General features: G+C 43.1%; 1 non-coding gene and 1 pseudogene across 1 annotated transcript; both read right to left on the bottom strand.

Moving 5' to 3' along the window:
- Positions 1 to 2867: 2867 nt before the first annotated feature.
- On the bottom strand, positions 2868 to 3077 carry LOC144494534 (U2 spliceosomal RNA; annotated as a pseudogene).
- A 409-nt stretch (positions 3078 to 3486) lies between these two features.
- LOC144494578 (U2 spliceosomal RNA) lies at positions 3487 to 3685 on the bottom strand. The gene has a single exon (XR_013498109.1). It is a non-coding gene; the product is annotated as a U2 spliceosomal RNA (small nuclear RNA).
- Between the last annotated feature and the right edge of the window lie 7401 nt (positions 3686 to 11086).

The following is an 11086-nucleotide window of genomic DNA, read 5'->3' as shown; positions in this document are numbered from 1 at the left end:
TCACTTACTCCTCATAATTGGGGAGATTTCCCAGCTCAGTGCACTTGCCTCAGGAGTGAAAATTCAGGATAGATCACATGTTGGTGTTACATCTCGGGTAATGCTAGATTTTGGGCAATATGGGCCCAAGTCCAACATCCAAAGATGTGCAGGTTAGGTGGTTTGGCCATGCCGAATTGCCCCTTAGTGTCCCAAAATGGGAGGATTAGCGTGATAAATACTTGGGGTTACGGGGAACAAGTCTGAGTGGGATTGCCCCTTAGGTGGGGTTACAAGGATAGGCCTGAGTGGGATTGTTGTCAGCACAGACTCGATGGGCCGAATGGCCTCCTTCTGCACTATAGGGATTCTATGATTCTAAGTCTGAGAATAAGGCACTCAGGCCATCAGCACTACCAATCTATAGAGCCTATCCATGGCAGACCCGAACTTTGAGTGTTCGAAGTATTGCGCACCACTTGTATCTTGGATTTCAACAAGTGAAAGTCAGAAAAGTGGAAAATGGAAGATGGAGGATCATATGCTGGGAATTTAAAAGAATCAAAGTTACGTACAGTTAATGTTACACTTGTACAGGTTACAAACTGCGTGGATTATCGGAGGAGAAAAATGTCTTGAAGAGCCAGTCTTTAATTCATAGTTAAGTGTGAATTACTATTTATCGAATTGTACATTTGTCACTTTCGGATGTCATCCTAATCAAGAACAGCTGTTTGACTGCTCAATGGTGTAACACTTAACAGGTAAGTGGAGGGCCTAGTTGTCCTTTGCTGGGTAACAATAGGAGGAAAATTGCTCAGGCCACTACATATGTCATTGAAAATTCAGTCAAAAAATGTTTTATGTTAAAAGGGAACAACTTTGCTTCCTTTAATGGCAGATGCCGAATAATTTGGATAAATGTGAGGTTATTCACTTTGGAAGCAAAAACAAGAAGGCAAATTACTACCTGAATGGCTGTAAATTGGGAGAGGGGAGTGTGCAGTGGGACCTGGGTGTCCTTGTACACCAGTGACTGAAGGTAAGCATGCAGATGCAGCAGGCGGTAACGAAGACAAAAGGCACGTTGGCCTTCATTGCAAGAGGTTTCGAGTACAGGAGCAGGGATGTGTTGTTGCAATTACACAGAGCCTTGGTGAGGCCACACCTAGAGTATTGTGTGCAGTTTTGGTCTCCTTTTCTGAGGAAGGATGTTCTTGCTCTTGAAGGAGTGTAGCGAAGGTTTACCAGGCTGATTCCAGGGATGGCAAGACTGATGTTTGAGGAGAGATTGATTAGGTTAGGAATGTTTTCGCTGGAGTTCAGACGAATGAGGGGGGTATCTCATAGAGACTTATAAAATTCTAACAGGACTAGACAGGATAGATGCAAGCAGGATGTTCCTGATGGTGGGGGAGTCCAAAACCTGGGGTCACAGTTTGAAGATTCAGGGTAGACCATTTAGGACGGAGGGAAGGAGACATTTCTTCACCCAAAGAGTGGTGAGCCTGTGGAATTCATTACCACAGAAAGTAGCTGATGCCAAAACATTGAGTGTGTTCAAGAGGCGGCTAGATACAGCACTTGGGGCAAATGGGATCAAAGGTTATGGGGAAAAAGCAGGATTAGGCCATTGAGTTGGACGATCAGCCATGATCGTCATGAATGACGGAAGGAACAGGAAGGGCCAAATGGCCTCTTCCTGTTCCTATCTTCTATGTTTCTATGTTTATAGAGATATGGTACCAGCAGAACAGCAATGATGTAAATGTAACCTCTTACTCTTTTAGGAGTCTGATTAAGCATTGCAGTCAGGAAGCATCCAAAGATGGAAGTCCAAAGGAGGTCCACAGGAATTCCAAAGATGTGCGGGTTAGGTGGATTGGCCATGCTCAATTGCCCCTTAGGCCCTGATTTTACCGGCACGGCCGCCCATGGCTCGTAAGATCACGCCCGAGGCCAATGGGGAATGCCGTTCTGTGAGCCTCACTTGCCCCGATTTTGGGGCAGCGGTGCCAGTAAAACCAGGGCCTTAGTGTCAGGGGGATTAGCAAGGGTAAATACATGGGGTGATGGGGATAGGATTGTGTGTGGGATTGTGGTCGGTGCAGGCGCGCTGGATCTTATGGCCTCCACTTGCACTTGTTCCAGGAACTGATTTATAAATAGTTGAACTGAAAAGCCAGATACTGTCTGAATCAGTCTTCCGATTTAACTAAATGTGTTCAGGTCCTTGAACTTCCCTGGTCTCACCATCAAATGAAATAAATAGATAGATATTGAAGTAGAACATGGTGTGCTTTACTGGAAAAAAATATGCCTGCCCTGTTTCTTTTCAATTTCTTTTTCTCTTGCTGTGTTTGGCCCAATCTGTGTCAGAAGGTCAGGTAAAAGTAACAGATGCAATGATAAGCCTATTACTTTGGTCATTATGCCACAACGTATTTGGAAAACAGAATGAGAACTTAAGTAACAGGAAGCATTTTACTTGGCCGTTTCAGCGTCAAAGTGGAGGCCCTAACGGGGTAGTAGGAATGTGGCTCTGTATGTAATAAATAAATTTTACTTGGCAGATGCTGGTAGCTGAATAACAATATTAGCAACTCCCCTGCCATCACCATAAATTAAAGCGTAGTGTTGCTTTAATTATTGGTTAAACCGTATGCTGAGAATTCAGATTGTTCTATCAAGCACTCCATGAGAATCAAATCAAAAGAGAACCATGGAAGCCCAAAAATAACTGGGCTGAGCATTTAGAGATGGACTTTTTTTTTGTACTTTTCCAATTCAATCAAATCAAATCCAATTCAGAGTCTCAACAAGTTGAGACATTTCCGATCCAGGCTGACAAGACAGGGCAAGCGACCAAACCACCCTGTCCTGGGCCTGATCTACATGAGCCAAGCTGATTGGAGAAGGGGGAGGTTCCTCCTCCAAGACTTGAGCTCATTTGCATCCCAGCCAAAAGGCCGAGATACCGCTTTTAAAAATTGCTTCATATGAAACATATGAAGCTTCAATGTAACCTAATGACCTCAACCAAGTGCAGCATCCAATCCATACTACACTTGATCTTAGCCAAAAGGCCGAGAAGCGATGGACTTAATTGAAGCTATCGTCACCTAGTCACCTAGCTAGTCAAAAAAAAACAGAAGAGTCTGGTGCTAACTCTATACCTAACACTTCACAGGAGAGAAAGACAACTGATCTTCTGTATAAACAGACAAATATTAATGTTGTGTTGAACAGTAAATTAAAGGAGATATTCATAATTTTAAAAAAATGTCCGTGAAACTATTTTTGTTGAAGGAAGAAGAATCTGAAGGACATTACATCATTACTTCTGTCATAATGATGTCATCTAGCAGTAATATGTCGATGTGTTTCAAAAGGGTTTTTTGGTGTTTATTCCAATTCAATCAAATCAAGTCCAATTCAGAGTCTCAACAAGTTGAGACATTCCCGATCCAAGCTGACAAGACAGTGCTCTCACCTCCTGTCTTGGGCTTGACCTACATGATCCAAGCTGATTGGAGTAGACATAGCTCCTCCTCCAAGGCTTGATCTCATTTGCATCTTAGCCAAAAGGCTGAGATGCCGCTTTTAAAAATTGCTTCAAATGAAGCTAAAATGTAACCTAATTACTTCAACCAAGCACAGCACGTCGATACTACACTTGATCTTAGCCAAAAGGCCGTGAACAAATGAAAAAAGGTGTTTTTAAAAAAATTTTCAATAAAGATAATGCTTCTCTAATTTTCTAGAATTCACATTACAGTAGCATGTTGGTTATTTGACTTGATTTATTATTGTCACATGTATTGGGATACAGTGAAAAATATTGTTTCTTGTGCGCTATACAGACAAAGCATACCGTTCAAAGAGCACATAGGGGAGAAGGAAAGGAGAGAGGGCAGAATGTAGTGTTACAGTCATAGCTAGGTTGTAGAGAAAGATCAGCTTAATATAAGGTAGGTCCATTCAAAAATCTAATGGCAGCAGGGAAGAAGCTGTTCTTGAATCAGTTGGTATGTGATCTCAGACTTTTGTATCTTTTTCCCGATGGAAGAAGGTGGAAGAGAGACTGTCCAGGGTGCGTGGGGTCCTTAATTGTGCTGGCTGCTTTGCCGAGGCAGCAGGAAGTGTATATGGAGTCAATGGATGGGAGGTTGGTTTGAGTGACCAACTGAGCTACATTCACAATCTTTTGCAGTTATTTGCAGTCTTGGTCAGAGCAGGAGCCATACCAAGCTGCGATACAACCAGAAAGAATGCTTTCTATGGTGCATCTGTAAAAATTGGTGGGTGATGTACCGGACATGCCAAATTTCCTTAGCCTTCTGAGGAAGTAGAGGCATTGGTGGGCTTCTTTAACTATAACATCAGCGTGGTATGTTGCTGGATTAAGAATCCAGCAAGTTCACATCTCACCATGACACTTACAGGCAGGCCGAATAAGGTTATTAACACTTTTTCTGTACCGGACCCCGGATCTTTGGTGAAACCGCTAGTTGTTCATATCCTCCACAATCTATGTTCAGGCTAGCTGCATCAAGCGAGTGTGCCTCCTGTTGTCAGAGCACTTCCTTCTATTCCCTGATGGTCTGAAGGGAGGCATCACTGAACTGTGGGGCTGACCTTTATTTGGGCTCTGACACCTCCAATGGGTTTTGGTGTGACGGGTGGTAGAGGGGTTGGTGGTAGTGGTGGGGGGAGAAGTTTGAAGGGAGCCGGAGGGTGCACAAAACTAAAGAACTAATGGCTCAGATTTCTGACATAAATGTGAACAAAAAAGTCAGGGCCTTGACAGAGAACTTCACTGCTTGTCCAGGCAGCTCTTTTCTAGCCCACCCAGACCTGAACTGTTACATGATGGTAGGATCCTCCAATGGAAACCCAGCCTCGATGTCTAGTTGCATGTGTTTCATGCGCCACTGCTTGTTTCATGCATTTTCATATCAGTTGTGTGGGCACATGATCCCAAGGTGAAAGCAGAAATGGCATCCACTACTTTTCCGCCATTGGGAATGGCATGCCAGAGATTAAATTCTGCCCATTATGTTTCTCACTCCACAGTTGCTGCTTTGACCTGTTGAGTTTTTTCTTCAAATTTCCAGTATCTGCATTCCCTACCATCCAGGTGGTGGCACTCTCTGCCCTCCTGGACTCATCTTGTTCATGAGACTCAGCTCCTACTCTTTTGATCCTATTCCCACTAAGCTATTTGGGACTGGGGTGACCGCTTTGCTGAATTCCTTCGGACCGTCCGTAAGTAGGACCCAGACCATCCTGTCGCTTGCCACTTCAACACACCACCCTGCTCTCCTGCCCATATGTCCGTCCTTGGCCTGTTGCAATGTTCTAGCAAACCTCAACGCAAACTGCAGGAACAGCACCTCATCTTCCGATTGGGCACTTAACAGCCTTCCAGACTGAACATTGAGTTCAACCACTTCAGAGCATGAACTCTCCCTTCCACCTTCACCATTTTTCCATTTATTTAATTTAATTTCATCTCATTCTCCATTTTATCAGTCTCCTTCTTCCCACCCTCTTCCTCTCTCTCTCTCTCTTCCACTGCCCCCCCCCCCCCCCCCCCCCCCCCGCCAACCCTCCCTTCTTCAGGCCAACTGCCACATTCCTCAGGCAGTCCTTTACTAAGCTGTACCTTTGTTTTGCCATTAACACATTCTGATCACTTAATGGGCACTTTCAACACATTCTCAGCCTTCTGTATGCTCATTTACATTCCCTTTGTCCCATTCCACCATCCCTCCCTACTCTCATAGTATAAATCCCTGCTGACTCTCTTTCCTCTCAGCTCTGACGAAGGGTCGTCTAAACTTGAAACATTGGCTCTATTCTCCCTCCACAGATGCTATCAGACCTGCTGATATTTTCCAACATTTTTTTGTTTTTGTTTCAGATTCCAGCATCTGCAGTATTTTATGTTTACCATCAAACTTCCCTCCCTGGCTCCCACGGCAGCTGACATTGTTAAAGGTTTTCTCTCCTCGGATACTGTCCCTCTCGCCATTAAACCTGCTGTCATCACCACCTTCTCAAAAAACAACCATTGATCCCTTCAACTTTGCAAACTACTACCCAACTCCAACTTCCTTTTCCTCTCCAAAGTCCTCAAGTATGCTGTTGCTTCCCAAATCTATCCCCATCTCACCCAGAACTCCATGTTTGCATTCTTCACTCAGATTTCCATTCCTGCCGCAGTAGCAAAATAGCTCTTAGCAAAGTCACAAAGAACATCATTCGTGACAAAGGTAAACTATCCCTTCTTGACCTGTCTACCGTAATATGGCGAATCACACATTCTTCCTCCAACACCTCTCCACTGCCATCCAGTTGGGTGGGATTGATCTCACCTGGTTCCATTGATTTCTCATCCCATTCCGGCATAGTTACCTCTGATGTCCCCCAAGGATCTATCCTTGAGCCCCTTGGCAACTACATACAAACCACTAATGGAGAAATGCTAATTTTACTAAGCTGGGGGTGATTTAGCTGAGGTGGACTGGAAACAGCTACTTGAAGGTAAATCAGTGCCAAATCAGTACACGATAAGATATGCAGTATTAGTGGATTTTACAGATTTAAAAGTGAATTAATTCCCGGACCAGGATAAAATATATCCCAGGCTGTTAAAGGAAGCAAAAGAAGAAATAGCAGAGGCTCTGACTATCATTTTCCTACCCTCTCTGGCTGCAGTCATAGTAAGAGGTTTAACAACACCAGGTTAAAGTCCAACAGGTTTATTTGGTAGCAAAAGCCACACAAGCTTTCGGAGCCTAAGCTCCTTCTTCAGGTGAGTGGGAATTCTGTTCACAAACAGGGCATATAAAGACACAAACTCAATTTACAGAATAATGGTTGGAATGCGAATACTTACAGCTAATCAAGTCTTAAAGGTACAAACAATGTGAGTGGAGAGAGCATTAAGACAGGTTAAAGAGATGTGTATTGTCTCCAGACAGGACAGCCAGTGAGACTCTGCAAGTACAGGCAAGCTGTGGGGATTACAGATCCTGTGACATGAACCCAATATCCCAGTTGAGGCCGTCCTCATGTGTGCGGAACTTGGCTATCAGTTTCTGCTCAGCGACTCTGCGCCGTCGTGTGTCGTGAAGGTCGCCTTGGAGAACGCTTACCCGAATATCAGAGGCTGAACATCAGATGCTCTCTCCACTCACATTGTTTGTACCTTTAAGACTTGATTAGCTGTAAGTATTCGCATTCCAACCATTATTCTGTAAATTGTGTTTGTGTCTTTATATGCCCTGTTTGTGAACAGAATTCCCACTCACCTGAAGAAGGAGCTTAAGGCTCCGAAAGCTTGTGTGGCTTTTGCTACCAAATAAACCTGTTGGACTTTAACCTGGTGTTGTTAAACTTCTTACTGTGTTTACCCCAGTCCAACGCCGGCATCTCCACATCATGACTGCACTCATAGTGCCAGAGAACTGGAGGGCAACTAATGTTTCTGTGCCATTGTTTAGAAAGGAAAAAAAGGATAGACAGAATGATTATAAGACAGTAAACTAAACCTCGATGGTGAATTATTATCGACAAGGAGGGGCGATGAGAATAGTTCATTTGGCGTAGTCTGTTTGGACTTTAGCAAGGTTTTTGATAAGGTGCCATATGTCAGACTCTTCACAAAAGTATAAGACCTTTGGATCCAAGGCAAAGTGAGCTGGATCCAAAATTAACTCAAAGGCATGAAGCAGTTTGTGTTTTTGACTGTTTCCAGTGGGGTTCTGAACAGCTCAATTCAGGTCCTTTGCGTTTTATGGTATACATCAATGATTTGGACTTGAACGTAATGATATTAAGAAGTTTTCAGATGATACAAAAATTGGTTGTGTGGTTAATAACGAAGAAAAATGCTCTAGACTCAAGGAAGATATTGATGGACTTGACAGGAAGGCAGAACAATAAGAAATGGAGTACAATCAGAGAAGCGTGAGGTAATGCATTTGGGAAAGACTAACAAGACAAGAGAATGCACAATAAATGGTAGGATACCGAAAAGTGTAGAGGAAAAGAGGGACTTTGGAGTATATATCCACAGATCCCTGAAGGTGGCTGGACAAGTAGACAAGGTGGGCAAGAAGGCATATGGGACTGTTGCTTTTATTAGTTGAAGCATAGGATACAAGAGCAGGGAGGTTACGCTGGAATTTTATAAAACACCAGTTAGGCACCATCCAGAGTGCTGTGTGCAGTTCTAATGACCACATTATCGGAAAAATGTGAAATAAAAGCAGAATGCTGTCAAAAAAACCTCAGCATGTCTGGCAACATCTGTGGAGAGAGAACAGAATTACCGGGCGGGATTTTCTGGCTGTGCTCGCCCCAAAACCAGCCTAGGGCTCAAAAGCTGGAATGCTTTTCCTACACCTTTCCATCACATACCTCTCTGTTCTCCCTTAAGACTAAATATTTGCTCTTTTGCCCAGTATATACTTAATGTGACTAAGTGCCATATTTTATTTAATAATGCTTCTTTGAAGCATCTTGGGACATTTTATTACATTAAAGGTAATTTCTAAATATATGCTGTTGCTATTGTTGTTGTGAGTGCTAACTCCCTCCCCTCCTAATGATAACCTTCTCTTCCCTCCTAATGATAATCTTCTCTCCCCTCCTAATGATAACCTTCTCTTCCCTCCTGGCGATAATATTCTCTGCTCTCTTGGTGATCACTTTCTCCCCTCTCTCCCTTACTGATGACAGCACTTTCTGCCCTGCTGAAGAAACACTCAAGCTTAGAATTCTTTTATGAATAATAACTAATAGGAGGGGTCATGCTTGCGGACTGCTTTGCTTTACATGGCAAAAATCACAAATATCTTAACTCTAATGCATAATTTGAGCAGCCGACATTTCCCTTCCACTCTAACTAAAAAAACCTCAAGCGGTTATATCTGTGATTGTTAAGATATTTAAGTGACTTGTCTTATTTGGGCCTGTTGTAGGTCTCTTATGCACCACTTGGAATGATACTGCATTCCTGCAATGAGTGTTTTAAATCAATTTTTAATCGTTCACAGACGTTTTCACTGAGCCTGCAGGTTTTTCCAGTTGTTGCTATGGTCTTGCCTTTGTTGCTATGTGACATCAGAAACAGGGGAAACATATATTGCCCCCACTGGCAACTTAATTAATTGCAGCAGTTCAAATGGTTCTCACTAGGTAAATAATTCCTCCGAACAAGCATTGGGAGGTATTTTGAATAAATTCAGCAATTTACTCATTGGTTTTGCAAATTGTAACACTGAGGCACCTATTTGTTATGCATCAAAAGCAGAAAATGCTGGACAAACTCAGCAGGTCTGACAGCATCTGTGGAGAGAGAATAGAGCCAACGTTTCAAGTCTGGATGACCCTTCATCAGAGCTGTTATCAATGTTTATTATAAAGGGCAATGTTGATATTAGTTGGACGTTATTACAAGTGACAGATAAAAGAGTTTCTTCTTCTTGGAAAGGTGTTTGGCAAAACTATCTTTCATTTTTCTTGCCAACTCAACTTTCAAATATCCTCCTGCCTGTCTTTACATTTGTGGTCCAATGGATTCCATTATCTTCTTTCCTTAAGATCATAATTTAATTTTATTACTGTACAAAATAATCCCAAATCGCTTAACAGCTGGTGTTATACATTCTCATTCTGTTAGCCGTACGTGAATTGTGAGGCACTAATTGTGAGGTGGATGATGTGAGGGTTAAAATTCTAACTGTTTTATTGGGAATGTCCCATTTCTTATCTTGATCCTTGGATGACATGTTCAGAGGTGACACCAACTGAAGTACTTGCCCTTGAAATGCATTCTCTTCCAATAGATTGAAATCACACTTTACAATATTAGTGTATGTTTTGATATCTATTAATGACTTAGACTTGGAGGTATAGTGAACAATTCCAAATTTGTAAATGTAAGGAAACTTGGATGTATGGTAAGCATCAAAATAGATATTGTAATGGATTTCAAGAGCACATATAGACAAACTGGTGAAATGGGCAAGACACATGGCAGATGAAATTCAAGTGCAGCCAAATGTGAGGTAATATAGTTTGGTAGAAAGACTGAGGAAAGACGACACATACTGAGTGGTACAATTTTAAAGGGGGTGCAAGAAAAGAGAGACCTAGGATGTTGTGTTCAAATCTTTGAAGAAAACAGGTCAGGGGAAGCAGTTGATAAAGCATATAGGATCCTCGGTGTTTGACATAGAACAAAGAACAAAGAACAGTACAGCACAGGAAACAGGCCCTTCGGCCCTCCAAGCCTGTGCCACTCCTTGGTCCAACTAGACCAATCGTTTGTATCCCTCCATTCCCAGGCTGCTCATGTGACTATCCAGGTAAGTCTTAAACGATGTCAGCATGCCTGCCTCCACCACCCTACTTGGCAGCGCATTCCAGGCCCCCACCACCCTCTGTGTAAAAAACGTCCCTCTGATGTCTGAGTTATACTTCGCCCCTCTCAGCTTGAGCCCGTGACCCCTCGTGATCGTCACCTCCGACCTGGGAAAAAGCTTCCCACTGTTCACCCTATCTATACCCTTCATAATCTTGTACACCTCTATTAGATCTCCCCTCATTCTCCGTCTTACCAAGGAGAACAACCCCAGTCTACCCAATCTCTCCTCATAGCTAAGACCCTCCATACCAGGCAACATCCTGGTAAACCTTCTCTGCACTCTCTCTAACGCCTCCACGTCCTTCTGGTAGTGCGGCGACCAGAACTGGACGCAGTACTCCAAATGTGGCCTAACCAGTGTTCTACACAGCTGCATCATCAAACTCCAGCTTTTATACTCTATACCCCGTCCTATAAAGGCAAGCATACCATATGCCTTCTTCACCACCTTCTCCACCTGTGTTGCCACCTTCAAGGATTTGTGGACTTGCACACCTAGGTCCCTCAGTGTTTCTATACTCCTGATGACTCTGCCATTTATTGTATAACTCCTCCCTACATTATTTCTTCCAAAATGCATCACTTCGCATTTATCCGGATTAAACTCCATCTGCCACCTCTCCGCCCAATTTTCCAGCCTATTTATATCCTGCTGCATTGCCCAAC

This window comes from Mustelus asterias, chromosome 5 (assembly GCF_964213995.1).
Source record: "Mustelus asterias chromosome 5, sMusAst1.hap1.1, whole genome shotgun sequence".
Lineage (NCBI taxonomy): Eukaryota > Metazoa > Chordata > Chondrichthyes > Carcharhiniformes > Triakidae > Mustelus > Mustelus asterias.
The sequence above is the reverse complement of the archived record's forward strand: the minus strand, read 5'-3'. Positions and strand labels throughout refer to the sequence as shown.